The following is a 12,775-nucleotide window of genomic DNA, read 5'->3' as shown; positions in this document are numbered from 1 at the left end:
CTCAGTAAAAGTAAGCAAATCGATGCACCAGACTTGTGCCCCCTCAGCCAGCTCCATGTATTATTGTTTGATTATGTGGAAATTATGACACAGGCAATAACCTTTTATTCAAAGATTCTCGAATGCTCCTGTATGCCGTGCCTGTAACAACACGGAAGTAACTTCCAGTGCCCTCCCCCACACCCCATATCACTACCGGTGCACAGATCGTATGGCAATAGGTGAATGGTGTTTTGTTATGCTCTTGACGTAGCATAAGCTGCTTCCTTGATGTGCACTCTGACAAAGGAAGGTTCAGACTTGGAGATAGCTTTAACACGTTTATTAAACTATTAACGATTCTCCTACTTGGATTCGACTCTACTCAGCTACTCAGACTGACGAACCAGTCTGCTACAATCCACGTGGTGGGTGTGATGTTCAATCAACCCTGTGTCTGTACTCACTGAGTGTCTCCACTGGAAAGAGACTGAGCACGTGTGATGTGTCCTTTTATATGGATTGGTGTAATGCCCTCCTGTGGTAGTGTCACCTCTGTGTGTATCGTGAATGCCCATTGGTCGTGTCCTATCTTACTGACCTATTGGTTGAATGTCTTTGTGTCATGTCTCTGGTGTTCCCTCTAGTGTCTAGCTAGGTGTAGTGTATGTACATAAACCCTGTGTGTACTTACAGTGATGTATATCACCACATCCCTCCTTTTTTCATGTTACATATTTTCTGTGCAGTGTTAAAGAAAATTGAACAAACTAGGTAGATGAGTGATGCTCTGTACAAGTTATGATAACAGTGATCATTAAACAATAAGTCCAAATCGCATGCATGAGTCCAAAATTCATTAATTATTATGGTCGAGTGGCTTTCTTGTTTGGTTGGTGAGTTGGTCATGTTGATGGTGGCATTGCTTTGTAAACACCATCAGTGCCCCTGTGCTGAAGAAACCAAGAAGTGGTCAAATCACTTCATTGTCTGATTTGGACTCTTTTTGTTCTTTCGATGCTCGTGGTGGTAATTCTTGATGGCATCCGTCCTGAAAGCCAGGTTGCCTGTTGGTAGTGCAGCAAACGTGAATTGGTAAGATGCATCGTCCTGCCATGGCATGTCATTGTGCTGAGCTGAGCAGTAACAATATCCCTCATTTGCAGAGTTGTACCATGTCGTACCAGTCGTAGTTCCATTGGCGTTGTGTTTGTCGTGCTTGTTGTCGACGTTGTTGCCATTGGTACGCTTCTTGCTACTGTCTTTGATGTTGTTGTTGTGGTGGTTGGTTTTGTTGCCGTGTTTGCTGCGCTCAAGGGCAATACTCTGTGGATCATACGAGTCCTTCACACAGTTACTCATGTCAGCATGCTTTGTGGCATCTGCTGTTTCCTTGAGGTGCCGTCACTGAGTTTGCGCCACTCCCCATCTGGAGTCATGTCCGGCTTACTTGAATCAGCTTTGGCTTGTCGATGCTCCCCGTCTAGAGTCTGGTCTGTTTCACCTGAGTCAGTTTTGGCTTGTCGATGCTCCCCGTCTGGAGCCCTTTCTGGTTCACCTGACTCAGCTGTGGTTTCTTGATGCTCCACGTCCGGAGTCATTTCAGGTTCACTTGAATCTTCTGAAGTTTCATGATGCTCCCCGTCCGGAGTCAAAACGGTCAGGAATTCATTTGCTTGTGGAGAGGCTCGAGCGAGTGAGGTTTGAAGTAACGTGGTGTAACCGGAGTCACCAGTAGTCTCACTGTGATTGTCGAGTGCCTCTGTACATTCTAGCTGAGGTCTGTCACGTTACTGTGGGATGCCATACACCTGGTATGGGAAGTGGGATGCCATCGTCACTTGTCTCACATACAGTGGGTAGAGCCTCAGTGTCTTCTTGTCATTCACTTGAGCTGGGTAGACTGTCAGAGGCTTCTTCATGTGGCTCAAACAATCTGGGTGGACTGTCATAGTTGCTTTATTGTTCACGTGAGTGTGGTAGACTGTCATAGTCTTCTTGCTGTGCACTTGAGCATGGCAGACTGTCATAGTCTTTCTGTTGTGCACTTGAGCGTGGCAGGCTTGCATCGTCCGCTGCTGGGTGCTCAGAGGAGGTTGCTAGACCCTCATGGTCTTGTTCATGCAAGGACTGCGCTGTGGAGTCTTGCGTTGCTTCTATCGTGGATTCTGTCCACAACCTCGCTGTGGAGGCTTGTGTCACTGGAGTCACTTCTTGTGTGGAGACGTGCAGTTGTCTCACTGTGGAGTCTTTCATCGCTTTCTGTGGAGGCTGGGACCCACCGTGGTGCGTGGACCACTCTCTGTGTGGAGACGGGGACGCCTCGCGGTGCATAGACCACTCACTGTGTGGCAGCAGACCGCTCTCTGTGGGCTTGTACCATTCTCTGTCTCTTGGTGTCAGGCAGCAGCATCATCCTGCATTCACGAGTCGGGATGTCATATCTGCTGGGCTGAAGATCCTCAAATCTGAAGAACACATCCGCGCCTGTGTTGGATTCTTCACTGTAGAACAGTGAAATCTCATTGCGGTTTGGATTTGGTACTGAGGTCGCCATCTCCAATGATGAAATCATCGTCTGAGTCGTAGTCTTCTAGGACCATATCATCACGTTTTGTGTCGGAGCTGGCATTGGGCTTGCGATGTCCAAAGAAGAATTCAAGGTCTGAGTCATAGTTTTCAAGGATGGTATCATCTCTTTAGGCAATACTAACTGCTTGTTGCAGGGTTCTGCGGAGGTTACTTTCAGCTACTGGTCGAATCTCAGGCATTGCGCTGTCGTTCCAGGTGAAAGAATCAGGTTTTACGGCTTTGAATTTCTTTCCCGTGTTTTGGGACATTTCCCCTTTAAGTGGGCATGTTCTCAGGCATCTGACGTCACGATGCGTGTGACGTAGCTCGTAGGAAGTGATTGCGCATGCGCAGATCGCTGTTCCTTTACTTGGGGCCTTGTTCTCAATTGCGCATGCGCGACTTCTTGCGCATGAGCAAACGGACCTTCCCGTTCTGTGCGTTCTTCGCCCAACTGCGCATGTGCAGCACCTTTTCCAAGATGGCTGCAATTCAAAACTGCCATTCGTTGCTGCAAGCCGACCTCATGGTAAGTTTTGGCGCCTCTGTGACCTTTTCTTCTTGTATGTTCCTCGTAGAATTCTTGGAATTTGTCGAGGACTCCCTGGAAGTCACCCTTGTTTTGCCCCTTTGAGTAATTGAAGGTCTGGAAGATTTCAGCTGCTTCTGGACCCGCGATGGGAAGTAGAAGCTTTATTTTTTTCTGCATCCGCCACGCCATCTAGGTCGGACGCTACCAGGTAGATCTCGAATCTCTGCCTGAACCAACGCCAGTTTTCACTGAGATTGCCTTGGTACCTCAGCTGCTGTGGAACCGCAATCCCGAACATCATCTTGCCTGGCTGTTGTTGCTGGTTGTCACTGTTTGCTGAGTTGCAGCTATATGGATTTAACAGTTCACTCCTGGTACCATGTTTTGTTATGCTCTTGACGTAGCATAAGCTGCTTCCTTGATGTGCACTCTGACAAAGGAAGGTTCAGACTTGGCGATAGATTTAACACGTTTATTAAACTATTAACGATTCTCCTACTTGGATTCGACTTTTCTGTTAATCCTTTTATAGCTACTCAGACTGATGAACCAGTCTGCTACAATCCACTTGTGGGTGTGATGTTCAATCAACCCTGCGTCTGTACTCACTGAGTGTCTCCACTGGAAAGAGACTGAGCATGTGTGATGTGTCCTTTTATATGGGTTGGCGTAATGCCCTCCTGTGGTAGTGTCACCTCTGTGTGTATCGTGAATGCCCATTGGTCGTGTCCTATCTTACTGACCTATTGGTTGAATGTCTGTGTGTCATGTCTCTGGTGTTCCCCCTAGTGTCTAGCTAGGTGTAGTGTATGTACATAAACCCTTTGTGTACTTACAGTGATGTATATCACCACAAATGGATGCATATTCTACAATTGCAATTCCAAACAGGTATACTCAGTGAAGCTGGAAGACTCTTCAGAGAAATATTACAAGTTTGCTTATACATTGGCATAGTTTTGATATGTGTTTTAACACCGCATTTACAGTGTTGTATTAAGTCATGATGCCATGAGTGGTGTTTTGTAGGAAGACATGGCCATTGTGCCCTTAGAAAAATAGTTCATCCAGACTGAATTGAGGAGGTGCAGCCAGAGGCCCAACCTGATCTGGGCAAGTACTGCTACTCCTTCTTCACCATCAAAAGAACTGCAGCACTTCCAGAAGAAGGCTCACTGCCAATTCTTCTGGCTTACTCGGGTTGAGTAATAAGTGAAACATTGCCCACATCAGGGAAAGAACATGAAGAAAACTTGCATTCATCTTTCCCCTGATTTAAATCTCAGTAGTTTCATTTTGCATTCAACATGATTGGAATGGTAAATAATAGATTATTTACTGTACACTCGGGTCCCTCACTGCAATATTATCAGCTCATACTGTCAGCAACATTTCACACAAAAAAATTAAAAATCTAATCGTGCAAGGAAGGGCAAGTCTCACTAATGGCAGCTGCAATTATGATTTACTACTAAAGCAAAGGTCAGTCCTTTAAAACCCTGGGCGTCATTCTCCGCCGGCGGGAGTCTCCGTTCTGCCGGCGCCCGGGCGTTTCCCGACGGCGTGGGAGTGCCCCACAATGGGAAACCCCATTGACCGGCCGGTGTTACGGAGACTCCCGCCGGCCGGTCGGCGCAGAAATGTGGCGCGGCGGGTAGGAGAATTTCGCCCCTCTTTTCAAGTTCCACTTAACTAATTGGGAAATAAGATCAAATTCACAGTATATTCTAAGGACACTTCTATAGTGACTTAAGCAAGTGCAAATCAAGGGTTGGCACGGTGGCGTAGTGATTAGCACTGTTATCTCACGGAGTCGAGTTTGATCCTGGCACTGGGTCATTAACGCATGGAGTTTGCACATTCTCCACGTGTCTGCGTGGGTCTCACCCCCACAACACAAAGATGTACATGCTCAGTGGATTGGCCTCTTAATTGAAAGAAAAATGATGTACAAATCACTTAAGCGTTACATTTACGTAAGCATCTTACTGAAGCCTGGACACTCAAACTTCAGGTGTGATCTAAGAGTGTATGAACTGGGTTAAGTTGAATAACAAGTTTAATCTGAACTTTCTGGGGGGGGCATTCCTGGGTGCCTGGGGGTAGAGTACATTTCTCCTCCTCTGCACCTCCTTTACTAAAGCCCCTCATGCAGATTCGGTTTATCTTCGAGCCTCTTCTGTCTCATATTGTGCCATTATTGCGACACCTTACATGTTCCATAATTAATTCCACCACCTTCCCCGCCCCTTTAATTATTGGGCAGGATTCTCTGGTCTCTCCGCGGTTGGATTCTTGGTGGCAGAATCTTTTGGTCTGGCCTCTGTCAATGTGATTTCCCACTGAATCCATTCCACACCACCGGGAAAGCTGTGGTGGTTGTGTGCCATCGGTGGGACCGGAAGTTCCTTTCGGCATGAACAGCCGGAAGATCTCGCCCAGTGGCTGGTTTTAAGTGCAGACTTGCTTTAAGTGCTGCTAAGATTTCACAGTTAAGGAACTTTGTGGCAGCTACTCAATGGTTCATGCTGACTGCATGCTGCAATCACATTAATGAGCAGGCAGCATGAATTTGGTGCGCTGTGCTAAGAGGTGTAATTTAGAATGTGAGTTCAATGTCAAATCAGGTACTTAAAGAGAGAGGAAGAAACAAAGACTGGATGAAGAGAGATTAAAAAAGAAAGGAAAATCAATTGGTTTTAAATTTGGCATTTTTAAAATCTCCAACAACAATTGCTATCTAAAGGAATGAGATCCCACGCTTGTAATAGTTAATTTTCAGTGCCAGAACAGTTGATAAACAGTGATTAACATTAATTACATCATTAGAAGAGTAGACTGAAATGGACAATACTTAACTTTCTGCAGAGATTGTTCTATCTACCATGAAAATACTGCAAGTTCATATTGTTCAGTGCATCTCAAAGTTGAATTTCACAGCAAGATGCCATTGCGAAGCTGATGGTGGAGGGCCAGAACTCGGACAGCAACCTTTCGATACACTGTAGTATAACCGCGCATCTGCCCCTCGACTGAAGTTGTTATTTCATCTGCACATAAATAATTATATTATTACAGGAAAATCTGGGCCACTAAGCTTTTCTATTGAAATCACTGCACTTCAAAAGATAATTAATTATGTGAAGAATGTTGAAAAGTTTTGATATGAGAAGTCTATAAATGCATGAGTTATTTTTCTGAATCAGCAGCATTGAGCAATTAGTACTGTCAAATCACAAGAACTATATTCCATATCAAGCTCCAGTTACATGATGGTAATAGATCTAATAGGATCTGTCATCCTTTAACACTGAGAAAATTCATTTTTTTTCTTCAAAAGAAACCCCCTTGGTGAACTGAAAAATCTGTAAAATCTTCATTTATTGCTTCTATAACCTGTACCAAGTGTTTTTCTTGGCAAAAGAGATTATTGCGAATGTTTAAAGGGCAACAGATTTTGTCTGCAAACTGTATCCTGCGAATGGAATGTTAATGGACGACATGTACAGGATTGTCTCGTGGCATGGAACAGATTGAAAAATCTCAACATAATAATTGACTCTAAACACTGAAATGTTCCTCTGAAATTGAAAGGCTGTGCAATGATTATTTTGTGGAGTTCCCGAGAAAGAAGAGTTTCGTGAATGAAATAATAGTACAGTGAATGGTGTTAATTGCAACAGAATGTTACCATCAAAATAAAATGATGGAGTAGATGGTCAAATCAAATATAACTGGGCTGGATTCTCCGGTCACCCAGCTGTCTGTTTCTTGGCGGTGTACCATCAATGGCAGCTCGATTATCATAGAATTTACAGCGCAGAAGGAGGCCATTCGGCCCATTGAGTCTGCACCGGCTCTTGGAAAGATTTTGTACCCCCTCTGCTTGTCAATTTCCCATTGAAGCCACCCCGCGCAGTTGGGAAACCCATGCCGTCGGGAAAAGAGAATGGCAACGGTTGGAGAATTCCGGCCAACATTTCTAGAACATGGATTAGATGCTGAGTGACTATGGGATGTATTTTTTCTTAGGAGCTTGGAAACAGAAGTCAGGATTGTATCCCGATCCCAAACATATATTGAGGGAAACGGTAATCCTTTGGGATTTTCTCAAAGGCTTCTCCTTAATTAACGTATGAACAGTTTGCTTGTTAAGGGTGGCAGACAGGCTCTCAAAGTTGGAGGGCCAATGAGAAGCCTTTCAGCTTGAGAGGAACAGCAGGTTGTAGTACCGGGTAAGTGACTGAGAGGGCGCTACAACATGAAGGTGCCCTCGTGCCAACATTTTTAAAACTTTAAGTATTTAAAAAGCAGATACAATTGCCAGGTCACTTGTGACCTGGCAACTGTATCTGCTTTTTAAATACTTAAAGTGGAAGGGAGGTTGTGGGTGAGGGATCCCTCTATAGGGTAGCCTTTGGCTGGACCCACACCCAGCCAGGCAGAAGGGGCCTGTAGGTCTTCCAGGAATTCTGGCACCTGCGCCTAAAATCCACAACTCATCCCCGCACCCAGGTATCGGAAGTGGAAACCAAGTGGAAAATCCAAGTCAGCCGCGTTGTCCTGCCGGCCTGACCCAGCCTCGGCAGAAATGGCCAGGAGCAAGAGTGGGTTGGAGAAACTTGTATGCCAGCCCACGCTGGTATTTCTGGGTGCTGACCGCCACCATGAGGCTCATATAGTTGAAAAACAGCATTTGGAATTAACATGCTAAAGCATCCCAATAGGCTGCAGGGATACATTATTAGAGAAAATGTGACATTAAGGTTCATATACAGGGATATTAGAAGAGCTAGGCAACAGTTTGGTCAAATAGAAAAGTTTTAAGAAGCGACTTAAAGGAAGAGAGAGAGGTAAAGAAATGGACAGGTTTAGAACATAGAACATAGAACAATACAGCGCAGTACAGGCCCTTCGGCCCTCAATGTTGCGCCGACCTGTGAAACCACTCTAAAGCCCATCTACACTATTCCCTTATCGTCCATATATCTATCCAATGACCATTTGAATGCCCTTAGTGTTGGCGAGTCCACTACTGTTGCAGGCAGGGCATTCCACGCCCTTACTACTCTCTGAGTAAAGAACCTACCTCTGACATCTGTCTTATATCCATCTCCCCTCAACTTAAAGCTATGTCTCCTCGTGCTAGACATCACCATCCGAGGAAAAAGGCTCTCGCTGTCCACCCTATCCAATCCTCTGATCATCTTGTATGCCTCAATTAAGTCACCTCTTAACCTTCTTCTCTCTAACGAAAACAGCCTCAAGTCCCTCAGCCTTCCCTCATAAGATCTTCCCTCCATACCAGGCAACATTCTGGTAAATCTCCTCTGCACCCTTTCCAAAGCTTCCACATCCTTCCTATAATGCGGCGACCAGAATTACACGCAATACTCCAAATGCGGCCGCACCAGAGTTTTGTACAGCTGCAACATGACATCATGGCTCCGAAACTCAATCCCTCTACCAATAAAAGCTAACACAACGTACGCCTTCTTAACAACCCTCTCAACCTGGGTGGCAACTTTCAGGGATCTATGTACATGGACACCGAGATCTCTCTGCTCATCCACACTGCCAAGAATCTTACCATTAGCCCAGTACTCTCTCTTCCTGTTATTCCTTCCAAAATGAATCACCTCACACTTTTCTGCATTAAACTCCATTTGCCACCTCTCAGCCCAACGCTGCAGCTTATCTATGTCCCTCTGTAACTTGTAACATCCTTCCGCGCAGTCCACAACTCTACAGACTTTAGTGCCATCTGCAAATTTACTCACCCATCCTTCTACGCCCTCCTCCAGGTCATTTATAAAAATGACAAACAGCAGTGGCCCCAAAACAGATCCTAGTGGTACACCAGTAGTAACTGGACTCCAGTCTGAACATTTCCCATCAACCACCACCCTTAGGGAGGGAATTCCTGAGCTTGGAAGCCAGGTAGCTGAAGGACTCCTGGACCAATAGAAATTCTGGATGAGAAAGAAGCCCGAATTGGAGATGGACAGAGATCTTGGACTGGGGGTCTGAAGAAGGTTGCAGAGATAGGGAGGGATTCAAATGTTATGGAGGAGAATTTTAAAATCAAGGTGTTGCCAGACTGGGAGCAAATGTAGCCAGAGGGCAGAGGGGAGATGGGTGAGTGGAATTTGGTGTGTATTAGAATCCAGACTGCAGAATATTGGATAATGGGACAGGGTTGGGGGTGGAGCTAACCCCTGAGGCTACCCTGCCACATGGCACTGCCAGTCATGGAGGCCCACTTCCTCCCAACCAGGGTCTCGATACTTGTGTGGCCATGGAGCACAGGGAATGGATCTCCTCCCTCTGGGAATGCGCCACACTACACTGTGACTCTGCCACTACCTCTGGGTCTGTGCTACCTCAGCAAGTGACTGTGCCACCTCCCTCTGGGTCTGTGCCAGTTCCTGGGCAATACCGCTGCGCCCTTAGCCACTACCCGGTGTGACTGGACCATGTACTGGAGCTTCGCTGCATTTTCCAGGTGGCTAAGTACAGGGCTGCCCGTGAAAGGGCAGTCCTGTCCTGGGGCTCTGCCACTGCCCGCACAGAACGCCCCAGGCCTTGAACACCCTGACCCATGACCGAAACCACCCATGCGGTGTTGGCCTGGGTGGCACGCATGATCGGCACTACCTCCTGCTCCTGCAAACGGTTGGACTCCCCCATCTGCACCTGCAGGCGCTGGGTGGTTGCTGACAACTCCTCATGTACTCCCTGGTTCTGCGACTGCATCTAGAATGTAGCTGGGACTATCATTTTCAGAAGCCCGAAATCCACCTGGACGGCAGCTAGTTGGTGGTGTTGGGCTGACTTCGACCTGCTGCACTGCTGCACGTGTGTGGTGCACACCAGATAGTGCCCCAGGGGCCTCCTCACTAACATAACCAACTGAGGTCAGTGTTTCGGGGATGGTGGAGAGTGTTGGAGACAGCTGTGATCGGAAGTCAGTGTCGTCCCCGGACTGGTGCTCTGGGTTGTCTCGGGCTGCAGGTCGAGAGCTCCTGTCACTGTCCGTATCCTCTTCCATGCTGCTCCCCACCTGGGATTGTGGTTGGGGTCGGAGGCAGGGGACACCAGAAGGGCCCGCTCATCGGCAGGAGATCCTGCAAGACACAAGACATGATACATGATTGTATGGCGAGTTGGGGTGGCAGGTGATAGTGGAGGATGGGTGTGGGGGTGGAGGAGGCGGGTGTGGGAATGGTGGTGGGGTGGTGGAGGAGTGTGGGGATGTTTGTGTGGAGGGGCCGGGTGTGGGGCGAGGGTGGTGATGGTGGAGGGGGTTTATGGGGGTGGGGTGGCGATGGTTGGAGTGGAGATGGGGTGTGCGGGTGGTAGTGGGGGTGGTGACGCACGTGGTATGGGGAACCGCAACTCAATGGGGTCTCACTTGCTCGCCCGATGCCGGCCTTCGCCTCAGTGACTGCTCTCTCTCCAAGCACACCGATCAGGTCCGGTGCCTGCTGCTCTGCCGCGGTGAAAGGCCGCAGGTCAGGCAGTCCCCCTCCAGTCTTTTCGCTTTTCGGGCTGTTGTGGGCTGCCTTCCCCTGGGGAGGGGGGGACAGAAAACGTACAGTGTTAGACAGTCAGACGAATGCAGGTGGGTAGCTGGTGGAACTTCATGGCCAGGGCACCCAGCCTGGCGGCCGGTATGGGTGCTAGCAGGTGGTGCAGGATGGAGGTTTGGTCGCCCTCCTGGTTAGATCCAAGGGCACGGTGATGCCTACTCACCTTGGCTGCCCTGGGGAGGTCATGCAATTTTTTATGGCACTGCTGGCCGGTCCTGGCGGAGTTGCCCATAGCGCTCACAATCTGCCACCTGCGTCCAGGCCCGGTGCATGGTAACCTCCTCCACCCCCTCCCACCCCCACCCCCCAGGGTATAGGGTAGCCCGCCTCTCCTCCACTGCACCCAGCAAGGTCTCAAGTTCTGCATCAGTGAACATGTCCGTCCTGCCATCTTGTTGGCTGGGATGAGTGTGTGTGGGGAGTGGAGTGCTTATATGCGACTGCAGCTTGTCAGCCTCTCGAGTGTCAATCCCAACCCCAGCAAACTGAACACCATTTTCCATTGGGATCGATTGTGTTCCACGTGGTGCTGATGCTGGCCCATTAACGGTTGATGAATTGCTCTAGGAACGGCGCCAATTTGTCTGTCGTAGAACACCACCAATTCAGCCCCGGCGTCAACAGCCCCGGAAAATCCCGCCGCTGTGTTCAGATCAATGGTATCTTGCTGATGACATTTCTCACTGCTGTATAATTAGTAGAAGCATTAAAATGCATGTATGTGCCTGTTGTCATTTCCATAGAACCAAAACAGAATGAAAGGATGCATACAGCAAAAAACCTGAGGGGTTTTGCCTTTTGAAGTACAGCAGTAGGTGAGTGGTGAGAGAGGGAACCTAGGCTGACAGCAGGACTCATTATGATACCTCTAAAGAAAACACAGAACTGTATTTGGGTCACATCCCAAGGTTGTACCTAGCTTATTCTCAGAAGTTCTCTTTTTATTTTTATTCACTTTTATTATCTATTAGTATTATTGTCCCTTTTTGGTGTCGGCTATGTGCAGAGAGGAATCTCAGACAAGTTTTCCCCGATTCCCAAAGCAGATGGAAAATGTGTAGCCAGGCATCTATCATCCTTTCATCCATCAACTGTCGGAAACCTCTGATTATCAGCTAACCGTGTTTACACAAAGGTAACCACATTTGTCTCAATCAGCTGTATAAAGACATTGCAATCAGCCAGTGATAAAAAATTGCATTGAGATGGAGGGTGTGTGTCCAGACGTGTTTATTGTGTTTTCTCAAGGATGATGCCCCCTGACCAGTTGTGCGTGAAGCTTAACCCTATCGTTGTTTAGTCCTGGTGAATATTGGTTTCATCTGTTTGTTAGAGATAATCGTGTGAAATTTCATCTTCAGAACCTGGGTGGTAATCTGACTGAGAAGATCACACACCTTACATAGAATCCATCCAAGGGCTGGATTCTCCGCTCTGGGGACTAAGTGCTCCCGTGAACGGAAACTTGCTTCCGGTCTCCGCTGGCGCTGGGAGTGGTGCCCAGGTACAATTCCCTCTCCTTTATCATGCTAATTTATGCATAGATGAGAGCTCGCAGATTGCTTTAGAATCCTGGTAGCGATCTGTCATTTTGAGATATTGAGGTACCACTATGGTGCCCCTCCCCTTGTTGCAGATTTTCTCCTTGGTTCAATTGCTCTGTTTTATTACCTTTGCTCTCGAGTCGCCAGGTATCTTTATGATACCGCCACGAGGTTCAAGTCCGAGTAATGATCAATAACCCAATACACCGATTAGTAAGATTTAAATCAAAGCACATTTATTATTCACTGTAATCGCTACTCATGCACAAATTCTACGTCTAAGCTACTTCTACAACTAACAGGCCGGTACTTAACTTTGGACTGGCCCACCAGGTCAGGGGAATAAATGGTCTTTCGTTCGGGATCTGAGTCTGTGGGATTCGAAGTTGGTACGGATTGGTAGCTAGGAGCACCTATCTCGTAGCGAGCATTGAATTAAGACTTATGATTTTTGGTCTTCACTGCACCGGTCACAGTCAATGTTGATTCGTGTTGCTGGGTGACCCGGGCAGGAAGAAGAGAGCGAAGAGGAGCTGCTGAAGAGTGAAGAGAGCGAT

This window comes from Scyliorhinus torazame, chromosome 2 (assembly GCF_047496885.1).
Source record: "Scyliorhinus torazame isolate Kashiwa2021f chromosome 2, sScyTor2.1, whole genome shotgun sequence".
Taxonomy (NCBI): Eukaryota; Metazoa; Chordata; class Chondrichthyes; order Carcharhiniformes; family Scyliorhinidae; genus Scyliorhinus; species Scyliorhinus torazame.
The sequence above is the reverse complement of the archived record's forward strand: the minus strand, read 5'-3'. Positions refer to the sequence as shown.